The sequence below is a fragment of the Cherax quadricarinatus genome, chromosome 12 (genome assembly GCF_038502225.1).
Source record: "Cherax quadricarinatus isolate ZL_2023a chromosome 12, ASM3850222v1, whole genome shotgun sequence".
Lineage (NCBI taxonomy): Eukaryota > Metazoa > Arthropoda > Malacostraca > Decapoda > Parastacidae > Cherax > Cherax quadricarinatus.
In genome coordinates this window covers 36,345,355-36,357,854 of record NC_091303.1, presented here as the reverse complement: position 1 = coordinate 36,357,854, position 12,500 = coordinate 36,345,355, and the positions used below count along the sequence as shown (strand labels likewise).

The 12,500-nt window shown below is 43.4% G+C and overlaps 1 protein-coding gene across 1 annotated transcript in view; it reads right to left on the bottom strand.

The window, feature by feature from the left end:
• Positions 1–12,500, bottom strand: part of LOC128686682 (tyrosine-protein kinase Btk) — a 559,014-nt gene that overhangs the window by 463,220 nt on the left and 83,294 nt on the right. The window lies entirely within an intron of this gene.

The window sequence follows — 12,500 nt, the reverse complement described above, 5'->3', positions numbered from 1 at the left end:
CTACAACTTCATCGTCAGTCCCTGATTGGTACACATGCCCATTTACTACAGTTGATTAACCAAACATGTACAATCTGAAAGTGTGCAAGTGTGCACACACACTTGCAGGACATGCGCTGCAACACATCTGGTGACAATTAGGTGTAAATGAACACTTTCAGCTGTAAAATCATTGAAAATTCTGTAACCGGTTTCCTGCGATTACGCGATTTTTTCTTTCTTAGGTTCAGTACCCCAATACACTTTATTTATTCATACAAAGTGTACTCCACATTTGCCCTTTTCTCAAAGACATATCTTACCTGAATATATTATGTTTATGTCTAATGCATATTAAGTGATATCATTAGTCACTGATGTTTAAGTGTAATGTAATTTACCTGATACAACACGTCCCTGATGTTTGTCTAGTGTATATTACGTGATACCACAAGTCACTGATGTTTATGTCTGGTGCTCGTTAAGTGATACTACAAGTCACTACTGATGTTTAGTGACAAATCAGTGATGAATTACGTAGTTGCAGACATCACTGTATAGTAACTTTATTTAATAAAGACATTTGGGGTATATATGTTACATATGACCATTAATGTGGTCAAGGATATAACAAAGTAGTAAAAATAGAGACTAGATGTAGAAAGTTTTCTTATTTTACGCTCACTTGAATACCTCCTCCAAAATAATTTCCTCATCAGACAGACAGTGACATGTCGGACTTTCCTAGTCTAGACACACTAAATGGTGAGAAAAAAAAAACTTTAGAAATTCAGAAATTCAAAGGTCATGCCATCTGTCAATATGTCTGGGGATTATCTTCCTCATGGCCTGGTCTAAGACCAAACCTCCTAGGTTGGAAAAGAAATATTACAGGATTGAAAGCTTTTAAGAGCATAGGAAAGCAATGTACGTTCTGAATGTAAGTAAAAGATGAAGGGTCTACCTCTCATCTTGCGTGTTCATGAGACAGAAACAAAAGATGAGCAATCTTGCCAGAGAGGAAAGAAATTAACAGATTTCCAGTTGATACTCATCTGGCAGAACGGTTGTAGCCCCATGGACTGTTGCTGTCTACAAGGAGGGTCAATATTTGAATGTCAAGACAAAAAAAATACTAAATAGTTTGAGAAACATGTCATTAGTGGACTATATCATAATTACAAAGCAGAAGTTCAAAAGACTCAACAAGATCAATATGAAGGGCACAATCAAGATCAAATCTGATCTCGAGAACCAAGGACCACACTAGAGCACGTACATGTGTTTCAGCTAGAAAAAGAACTTGATTTTCTTATATTTTACACCAATACCTCGGAAAGTACTCAATACTTCATATTATATACATTCAGAGTTTGGAGAATTTCAGCAATATTTGTTGTATTCTATGAAATGAATGAATGTGTGTGTGTGTGTGTGTGTGTGTGTGTTAGTTACCATTTTGTCCTAGGTATATGTTGATTAGACGCTAGGCCTGTAGTATATGCGTGCGTTCGTGTGTGTGTGTGTGTGTGTGTGTGTGTGTGTGTGTGTGTGTGTGTGTGTGTGTGTGTGTGTGTGTGTGTGTGTGTGTGTGTGTGTGTGTGTGTGTGCGCGCGCGCGCGTACTCACCTATATGTATTCACCTATATGTGGTTGCAGGGGTCGAGTCATAGCTCCTGGCCCCGCCTCTTCACTGGTCGATACTAATTCACTCTCTCCCTGCTCCATGATATTTGTCATACCTCTTCTTAAAGCTATTTATGGAACTTGCTTCCACTACTTCACTCTCCAGATTATTCCAGTTCCTGACACCTCTAAGACTAAAGAAATACTTATTAACATCCCTATGACTCATCTGGGTTTACAGTTTCCAATTGTGTCCCCTTGTTTCTGTATCCCATTTCTGAAACATTCGATCCTTGTCCACCATGTCAATGCCTCTTAGTATTTTATACGTTGTTATCATGTCCCCTCTATCCCTCCTATCCTCTAGTGTCATCAGGTTGAGTTCCCTTAACCTCTCCTCATAAGACACACCCCTCAGTTCCAGGACTAATCGTGTTGCAAATTTTTGCACTTTCTCCAATTTTGTGACGTGTTTGACTAAGTGAGGGTTCCATACTAGCGCTGCATATTCCAGTATAGGCCTTACGTACACTGTGTACAATGTCGTGAATGACTCCTTACTCAGATGTCTAAACGCCAATCTCAGGTTTGCCAATCTCCCATATGCTGCAGCAGTTACATGATTGATGTGTGCCTCAGGGGACATGTTCGTTATAATGCTTACCCCAAGATCCTTTTCTTTAACTAACGTTTGCAGCTGCTGGTTTCCTAACCTGTACTCCGTCTGCGGTCTTCTGTGTCCTTCCCCAATCTTCATGACCTTACACTTACTGGGGTTAAACTCCAGGAGCCATTTGTCGGACCATACTTGTAGTTTGTCCATATCCCCTTGTAATCTTAACTGATCCTCGCCCACTTGTATTCTCCTCATCAGTTTCACATCATCAGCGAACAGTGACACTTCTGAATCTATTCCTTCCACCATGTCATTCACGTATACAAGAAACAGCACCGGGCCTAGGACTGAACCTTATGGAACCCCACTCGACACATTCGCCCACTCCGACACTTCAGCACGTACCAACACACGTTGTTTCCTTCCTGTCAGGTATTCCCTGATCCATTGCAGTGCTTTCCCCGTTATTCCTGCCTGCTCCTCTAATTTTTGCACCAGTTTCTTGTGTGGTACTGTGTCAGAAGCCTTCTTGCAATCTAAAAAGATGCAATCTACCCATCCCTCTCTCTCCTGTCTTACTTCTGTTACCTTATCGTAGAACTCAAGTAAATTTGTGACACAGGATTTCCCATCTCTGAAGCCGTGCTGACTGTCATGTATGAGCCCAATCTTTTCAATGTGTTCCACTACTTTTCTCCTGATAATCTTTTCCATGACTTTACATAGTATACAAGTCAGTGACACTGGTCTGTAGTTTAATGCTGCCTGTCTGTCCCCTTTCTTAAAAATTGGAACTACATGTGCTGCCTTCCACGCCTCAGGCAACTGCCCTGTTTCGATAGATTTACTGAAGACTGCTGCTAATGGCACACAGTTCCTCTTCTCCCTCTCTCAGTATCCATGGAGATATGTTATCTGGGCCCACCGCCTTTGAGGTATCGAGTTCGTCTAGCAGTTTCTTCACCTCTACCTTGGTTATGTGTATTGTGTCCGGCGCCTGCTGGTGCACCCTACCTCCACAGTTTGCTGGAAGCATTCCCGACTCTATTGTGAATACTTCTTTAAATCTTTTGTTTAATTCATCACATACTTCTTGGTCACTCGTCGTGAGCTCCCCTCCTTCTTTCCTCAGCCTGATTACCTGGTCCTTGACTGTTATTTTTCTCTTAATGTGACTGTATAACAACTTTGGTTCAGATTTGGCTTTTGATGCTATGTCGTTCTCGTATTACCTCTGGGCCTCTCTCCTTATCCTTGCACATTCGTTTCTGGTTCTTCTGCTCAGTTCCTTGTTTTCTTGAGTCCTTTGCCTTCTATACCTTTTCCATGCTCTAGCACACTTGGCTTTGGCCTGTTTACACCTCCAATTAAACCATGGTCTCACTCTGGTCTTACCATTTTTTCTGTTGCCCTTTGGTATGAACATTTCCTCTGCCTCCCTGCACTTAGTGGTTACTATTTCCATCATTTCATTTACTGTCTTTCCATCTAGTTCTCTTTCCCACTGCACTTCATGCAGGAAACTTCTCATTCCTATGTTGTCCCCTTTTTTGAAGTTTGGTTTCTTTCTTTGTTCTCGAGCTGCTGCATTCTCCACTTTTAACTCGACAAGATATTCAAAACTCAGGACATCATGATCACTAGCGCCAAGGGGTCTTTCTTGGGTGATATCCCTTATGTCTGAACTATTCAAGGTGAATATGAGATCCAGCCTTGCTGCAACATACTCTCCTCTCTCTCTCTGGTTGTATCCCTAACATGTTGATGCATGAAGTTCTCCAATACAGTCTCCAACATCTTAGCCCTCCATGTTTCTGGTCCCCCATGTGGCTCTAGGTTTTCCCAGTCAATCTCTTTATGATTGAAATCCTCCATTATTAGCAATTTTGTCCTACCAAAATGAGCCCTCCTGGCCACTTTAGCTAGTGTATCCACCATTGCCCTATTGCACATATCATACTCTTCTCTTGTTCTCCAGCTGTTAAGTGGTGGGTTATACATCACCATGCTATCATCACCTTTGGACCACCAGTCTGAAGTGTTCCTACAATGAAGTCGTCTGTTTCCCTTCTTTCCATTCCTCCCATCTCCTCAAAACTCCACTGGTTTTTTATGAGCAATGCTACTCCTCCCCCTCCTCTGTTCTCTCTGTCTTTCCTCATAATCTGATATCCAGGTGGAAAAATTAAATCTGTTATTATCCCTGTAAGTTTTGTCTCTGTTAGTGCTATGATGTCAGGTGATGCATCAATGATGCGTTCTTGCCACTCTTCACTCTTATTTGTTATTCCATCTACATTGGTGTACCATACTTTTAACTTCCTTTCCATTACTGTATTTTGGGAGATGGAAGAGGAAGGTACAGGCTGGGAGGGTGGGAGGCAGGGCACAATATTATGGGAGGCTTCTGTGATTGTGGAATTAGTGCTTGGGGGGGTGGTGGCTATGGAGTGAGGTTCGTTTCTGTTTACTGTGTTTGGTTGATATGTGGTGGCAGGGGTTGAGAGGTTTCTGTAAGCATTTGTGTTTGATGTTCCCCCAAAGGCTGAATTTTCCTGTCTGTCGTTGCCTGTCCTGTCTCTCTTTCCTTCCACTGGTTCTGTCTTGCTCTCATTTTCAGTTGTTCCCTTTCCTTTCGTGTTCTGTCTCGATTTAGGAACACTTTTTGATAATCTGGAGAGTCCTTTAACAGTGGTTTCTGTTGTAGTATCCAGTTCCTTACCACATCTGTCTTGAATGTCAATCTGATTGGTCGATTTTTTTTCCCTCGAATATCCCCCAAGTCTGTGAAAATTTTCTACCTGAGACATGTCCCTCTCTCCTGTTATTGCAATGATGTTCTTAATCTCTGTTTTCTCCCAATGCTTTCTTTCATCATAGGTCTGCCCTTCAGCCTTCTGAAGCCCATGAATAATTACTGACCTCTCCCTCTCCTCTTCCCATTTCTTTTCTCTCTGTATCTCTGGATCTGATTTAAGCATCTCCTTTGCTGTTTCCCTAATCATCTCCCAGACACCATGATGGCCTGATATTACTGCTGCAAAAGACTGCTTAGATCCGTCCCCTCCTTCAGTCCCCTCGCTGCCTGCTGATGTTCCCATTTCAGTCATCTTGCTCCTTTTGGACCTGATTTTTAGATCCTGCTTCAGCACATCCATTTCTTCCTCCAATCTCTGTATCTTTGCCTCAGCTGCTACACCTCGTGATTCCCACTTCTTGCTCTCTGCAGATATTTGCTCTAGCACGTTATTGCAAAGCTCGTTTAACCTTTTCTCCCATTGTTGTTCCATTTTGTTCTTGAGCCTTTCTACCCATTCTTCCTTTTCCGACCAGCCATCAGTTAACATGCCTTTACGTCCTCCCTTTTGAGAGCCCATTTTGTTTTTATCCTGTTGGGATGTTCTAGCTGCTTCAGCTTATCGTAAAAATGTGTGTGTGTGTGGTGGGGGATTTATGAGCTTATGTGTTAGGTTAAGTTTGTGGGTGTGTGTGTGTGTGTGTGTGTGTGTGTGTGTGTGTGTGTGTGTGTGTGTGTGTGTGTGTGTGTGTGTATGTGTGTGTGTGTATATATATATATATATATATATATATATATATATATATATATATATATATATATATATATATATATATATATATATATATATATATATATATATTTATCACACTGGCCGATTCCCACCAAGGCAGGGTGGCCCGAAAAAGAAAAACTTTCACCATCATTCACTCCATCACTGTCTTGCCAGAAGGGTGCTTTACACTAGAGTTTTTAAACTGCAACATTAACACCCCTCCTTCAGAGTGCAGGCACTGTACTTCCCATCTCCAGGACTCAAGTCCGGTCTGCCGGTTTCCCTGAACCCCTTCATAAATGTTACTTTGCTCACACTCCAACAGCACGTCAAGTATTAAAAACCATTTGTCTCCATTCACTCCTATCAAACACGCTCATGCACGCCTGCTGGAAGTCCAAGCCCCTCGCACACAAAACCTCCTTTACCCCCTCCCTCCAACCTTTCCTAGGCCATCCCCTACCCCGCCTTCCTTCCACTACAGACTGATACACTCTTGAAGTCATTCTGTTTCGCTCCATTCTCTCTACATGTCCGAACCACCTCAACAACCCTTCCTCAGCCCTCTGGACAACAGTTTTGGTAATCCCACACCTCCTCCTAACTTCCAAACTACGAATTCTCTGCATTATATTCACACCACACATTGCCCTCAGACATGACATCTCCACTGCCTCCAGCCTTCCCCTCGCTGCAACATTCATCACCCATGCTTCACACCCATATGAGTGTTGGTAAAACTATACTCTCATACATTCCCCTCTTTGCCTCCAAGGACAAAGTTCTTTGTCTCCACAGACTCCTAAGTGCACCACTCACCCTTTTCCCCTCATCAATTTTATGATTCACCTCATCCTTCATAGACCCATCCGCTGACACGTCCACTCCCAAATATCTGAATACATTCACCTCCTCCATACTCTCTCCCTCCAATCTGACATCCAATCTTTCATCACCTAATATTTTTGTTATCCTCATAACCTTACTCTTTCCTGTATTCACTTTTAATTTTCTTTTGCACACCCTACCAAATTCATCCACCAATCTCTGCAACTTCTCTTCAGAATCTCCCAAGAGCACAGTGTCATCAGCAAAGAGCAACTGTGACAACTCCCACTTTATCTTTTAACTCCACGCCTCTTGTCAAGACCCTCGCATTTACTTCTCTTACTACCCCATCTATAAATATATTAAACAACCACGGTGACATCACACATCCCTGTCTAAGGCCTACTTTTACTGGGAAATAATTTCCCTCTTTCCTATGTACTCTAACTTGAGCCTCACTATCCTCGTAAAAACTCTTCACTGCTTTCAGTAACCTACCTCCTACACCATACACCTGCAACATCTGCCACATTGCCCCCCTATCCACCCTGTCATACGCCTTTTCCAAATCCATAAATGCCACAAAGACCTCTTTAGCCTTATCTAAATACTGTTCACTTATATGTTTCACTGTAAACACCTGGTCCACACACCCTCTACCTTTCCTAAAGCCTCCTTGTTCATCTGCTATCCTATTCTCAGTCTTACTTTTAATTCTTTCAATAATAACTCTACCATACACTTTACCAGGTATACTCAACAGACTTATCCCCCTATAATTTTTGCACTCTCTTTTGTCCCCTTTGCCTTTATACAAAGGAACTATGCATGCTCTCTGCCAATCCCTAGGTACCTTACCCTCTTCCATACATTTATTAAATAATTTCACCAACCACTCCAAAACTATATCCCCACCTGCTTTTAACATTTCTATCTTTATCCCATCAATCCCGGCTGCCTTACCCCCTTTCATTTTACCTACTGCCTCACGAACTTCCCCCACACTCACAACTGGCTCTTCCTCACTCCTACAAGATGTTATTCCTCCTAGCCCTATACATGAAATCACAGCTTCCCTATCTTCATTAACATTTAACAATTCCTCAAAATATTCCCTCCATCTTCCCAATACCTCTAACTCTCCATTTAATAACTCTCCTCTCCTATTTTTAACTGACAAATCCATTTGTTCTCTAGGCTTCCTTAACTTGTTAATCTCACTCCAAAACTTTTTCTTATTTTCAACAAAATTTGTTGATAACATCTCACCCACTCTCTCATTTGCTCTCTTTTTACATTGCTTCACCACTCTCTTAACCTCTCTCTTTTTCTCCATATACTCTTCCCTCCTTGCATCACTTCTACTTTGTAAAAATTTCTCATATGCTAACTTTTTCTCCCTTACTACTCTCTTTACATCATCATTCCACCAATCGCTCCTCTTCCCTCCCGCACCCACTTTCCTGTAACCACAAACTTCTGCTGAACACTCTAACACTACATTTTTAAACCTACCCCATACCTCATTCGACCCCATTGCCTATGCTCTCATTACCCCATCTATCCTCCAATAGCTGTTTATATCTTTCCCTAACTGCCTCCTCTTTTAGTTTATAAACCTTCACCTCTCTCTTCCCTGATGCTTCTATTCTCCTTGTATCCCATCTACCTTTTACTCTCAGTGTAGCTACAACTAGAAAGTGATCTGATATATCTGTGGCCCCTCTATAAACATGTACATCCTGAAGTCTACTCAACAGTCTTTTATCTACCAATACATAATCCAACAAACTACTGTCATTTCGCCCTACATCATATCTTGTACACTTATTTATCCTCTTTTTCTTAAAATATGTATTACCTATAACTAAACCCCTTTCTATACAAAGTTCAATCAAAGGGCACCCATTATCATTTACACCTGGCACCCCAAACTTACCTACCACACCCTCTCTAAAAGTTTCTCCTACTTTAGCATTCAGGTCCCCTACCACAATTACTCTCTCACTTGGTTCAAAGGCTCCTATACATTCACTTAACATCTCCCAAAATCTCTCTCTCTCCTCTGCATTCCTCTCTTCTCCAGTTGCATACACGCTTATTATGACCCACTTCTCGCATCCAACCTTTACTTTAATCCACATAATTCTTGCATTTACACATTCATATTCTCTTTTCTCCTTCCATAACTGATCATTCAACATTACTGCTACCCCTTCCTGTGTACTCACCTATTTGTGGTTGCAGGGGTCGAGTCCTAGCTCCTGGCCCCGCCTCTTCACCGGTTGCTACTAGACCCTCTCTCTCCCCGCTCCATGAGCTTTATCAAACCTCGTCTTAAAACTGTGTATGGTTCCTGCCTCCACTACGTCATTTTCTAGGCTATTCCACTGCCTTACAACTCTATGACTGAAGAAATACTTCCTACTATCTCTCTGACTCATTTGTGTCTTCAACTTCCAATTGTGGCCTCTTGTTTCTGTGTCCCCTCCCTGGAACATCCTGTCCTTGTCCACCTTGTCTATTCCACGCAGTATTTTATATGTCGTTATCATGTCTCCCCTGACCCTCCTGTCCTCCAGTGTCGTCAGGCCGATTTCCCTTAATCTTTCTTCATAGGACATTCCCCTTAGCTCTGGAACTAACCTTGTTGCAAACCTTTGTACTTTCTCTAGTTTCTTGACGTGCTTTATCAAGTGCGGGTTCCAAACAGGTGCTGCATACTCCAGTATGGGCCTGACATACACGGTGTACAGTGTCTTGAATGATTCCTTACTAAGGTGTCGGAATGCTGTTCTCAGGTTTGCCAGGCGCCCATATGCTGCAGCAGTTATCTGATTGATGTGTGCTTCCGGAGACATGCTCGGTGTTATACTCACCCCAAGATCTTTCTCCTTGAGTGAGGTTTGCAGTCTTTGGCCACCTAGCCTATACTCTGTCTGTGGTCTTCTGTGCCCTTCCCCTATCTTCATGACTTTGCATTTGGCAGGATTAAATTCGAGAAGCCATTTGCTGGACCAGGTGTCCAGTCTGTCCAGGTCTCTTTGAAGTCCTGCCTGGTCCTCATCAGATTTAATTCTCCTCATTAACTTCACATCATCTGCAAACAGGGACACTTCTGAGTCTAACCCTTCCGTCATGTCGTTCACATATACCAAAAATAGCACTGGTCCTAGGACCGACCCCTGTGGGACCCCGCTCGTCACAGGTGCCCACTGTGATACATCATTACGTACCATGACTCGTTGTTGCCTCCCTGTCAGGTATTCTCTGATCCATTGCAGTGCCCTTCCTGTTATATGCGCCTGATGCTCTAGCTTCTGCACTAATCTCTTGTGAGGAACTGTGTCAAAAGCCTTCTTGCAGTCCAAGAAGATGCAATCAACCCACCCCTCTCTCTCTTGTCTTACTTCTGTTATTTTATCATAAAACTCCAGAAGGTTTGTGACACAGGATTTGCCTTCCGTGAATCCGTGCTGGTTGGCATTTATACTCCTGTTCCGTTCCAGGTGCTCCACCACTCTCCTCCTGATAATCTTCTCCATAATTTTGCATACTATACACGTCAATGACACAGGTCTATAGTTTAGTGCCTCTTTTCTGTCTCCTTTTTTGAAAATGGGAACTACATTTGCCGTCTTCCATACCTCAGGTAGTTGCCCAGTTTCCAGGGATGTGTTGAAGATTGTGGTAAGTGGTACGCACAACATATCTGCTCCCTCTCTAAGGACCCATGGAGAGATGTTGTCCGGTCCCATTGCCTTTGAGGTATCGATGTCCCTTAGCAGTTTCTTCACCTCCTCCTCATCTGTATGTATGTCGTCCAACACTTGTTGGTGTATTCCTTGTTGGTGTCCCCATCTGGTCTGTCCCCCCAGAGTCCTTCCTGTCTCTACTGTAAATACTTCCTTAAATCTCGTGTTGAGCTCCTCACATACCTCTTGATCGTTTCTTGTGAGTTCTCCACCTTCTTTCCTCAGCCTTATCACCTGGTCCTTGACTGTTGTCTTCCTCCTAATGTGGCTATACAGCAGTTTCGGGTCAGATTTGACTTTCGATGCTATGTCGTTTTCATACTGTCGCTGGGCCTCCCTCCTTATCTGCGCATACTCGTTTCTGGCTCTTCTACTAATCTCCTTGTTTTCCTGGGTCCTATGCCTCCTGTACCTTTTCCATTCTCTGTTGCACTTAGTTTTTGCCTCCCTACACCTTCGGGTAAACCAAGGACTCGTTTTGGTCTTCCTATTATTTCTGTTTCCCTTGGGAACAAAACTTTCCTCTGCCTCCTTGCACTTTGTTGCCACATATTCCATCATCTCGTTTACTGATTTTCCTACCATTTCTCTGTCCCACTGAACCTCCTGCAGGAAGTTTCTCATACCTGTGTAGTCCCCCCTTTTATAGTTTGGCCTGTCCCCTTCAGTTCCTGTTACCTTCTCCACTTGTAACTCTACTATATAGTCAAAACTCAGAACCACATGATCGCTAGCTCCAAGGGGCCTCTCGTAAGTGATGTCCTCGATGTCTGAACTGCTCAGGGTGAACACAAGATCCAGTCTTGCTGGCTCATCCTCCCCTCTCTCTCTGGTTGTGTCCCTGACATGTTGATGCATGAGGTTTTCAAGTACCACATCCAACATCTTGGCTCTCCATGTTTCGGGACCCCCATGTGGCTCCAGGTTTTCCCAGTCGATCTCCCTGTGGTTGAAATCGCCCATTACCAGTAACTTTGCTCTGCTCGAGTGAGCTCTTCTTGCCACCTCAGCCAGTGTGTCCACCATCACCCTGTTGTTTTCTTCGTACTCCTCTCTTGGCCTCCTGCAGTTCTGTGGTGGGTTATACATCACTCCAATGACTACTTTATGTTCTCCGGACTGAATTGTACCTACAATGTAGTCTCTTTCTCCAATCATGTCCATGCCTTCCATTTCCTCAAATCCCCATTGGTGTTTTATGAGCAGTGCAACCCCTCCTCCCCCTCTACTCCTTCTATCTTTCCTCAGGATCTGATATCCTGTTGGGAAGATTGTGTCTGTTATTGTCTCAGCGAGTTTTGTTTCTGTGACTGCTATGATGTCTGGGGATTTTTCACTGATTCTTTCATTCCACTCCTCATGTTTATTCGTTATTCCATCCGCGTTTGTGTACCAAACCTTTAGTTTCTTTTCTATCATTGTGGTCATGCAAGTATATTGGGGTTGGGGGAGCGAGAGCCTTGGTGGGGGCCTATATGGGGCTGTGGTGTAGGTGGGGTATGTGTTGATGGGGGTGGGGTCAGAATGCCCATAAGGGACAGCTGTTGGGGTGAGGTTTGTGATATGGGGGTTGGTGGCAGAGGGAACAGTGAGTGGGTTGTAGTATAGGTTGCTCAGTTGCGTTGGGAATGTTGCGGGTGGGGTCTTTTGGTGGGAGATTCTGTGGGGTGTGTTTGCCCTTCCTCCTGTGTCTGGGTCCTGCTCAATTTCATTGCTTCTCGTTCCTCCTTGCATCTCTGTACCCTCTCTTTCAGTGTAGTCCTTTCTTCTTGTGTTCTGTCGCGGTCGAGGTATACTCTCTGGTACCCCTCTTTGTCCCTCAGTCTTGCTTTCTCTTGCAGAATCCTGATTCGAACTGATTCTTCCTTGAAAGTTACTCTGATAGGCCGTATCCTTCCACTCGCAAACCACCCAATTCTCTGAAAATTTGTCACCTGGGTCATATTGCCCTCCCCTATTGTTTTCATGATGCCTTCAATCATTTTTTTCTCCTCCTGTTTTATTTCTTCAAAGTTGGCCCCCTTGGCTTCTTGGAGCCCGTACACAAAGACTGACCTCGCCCTTTCCTCCTCCCACTGAGTCTCCATCTGCTTCCTCTGAGGCATTTTATTTCCTTCCATTGAC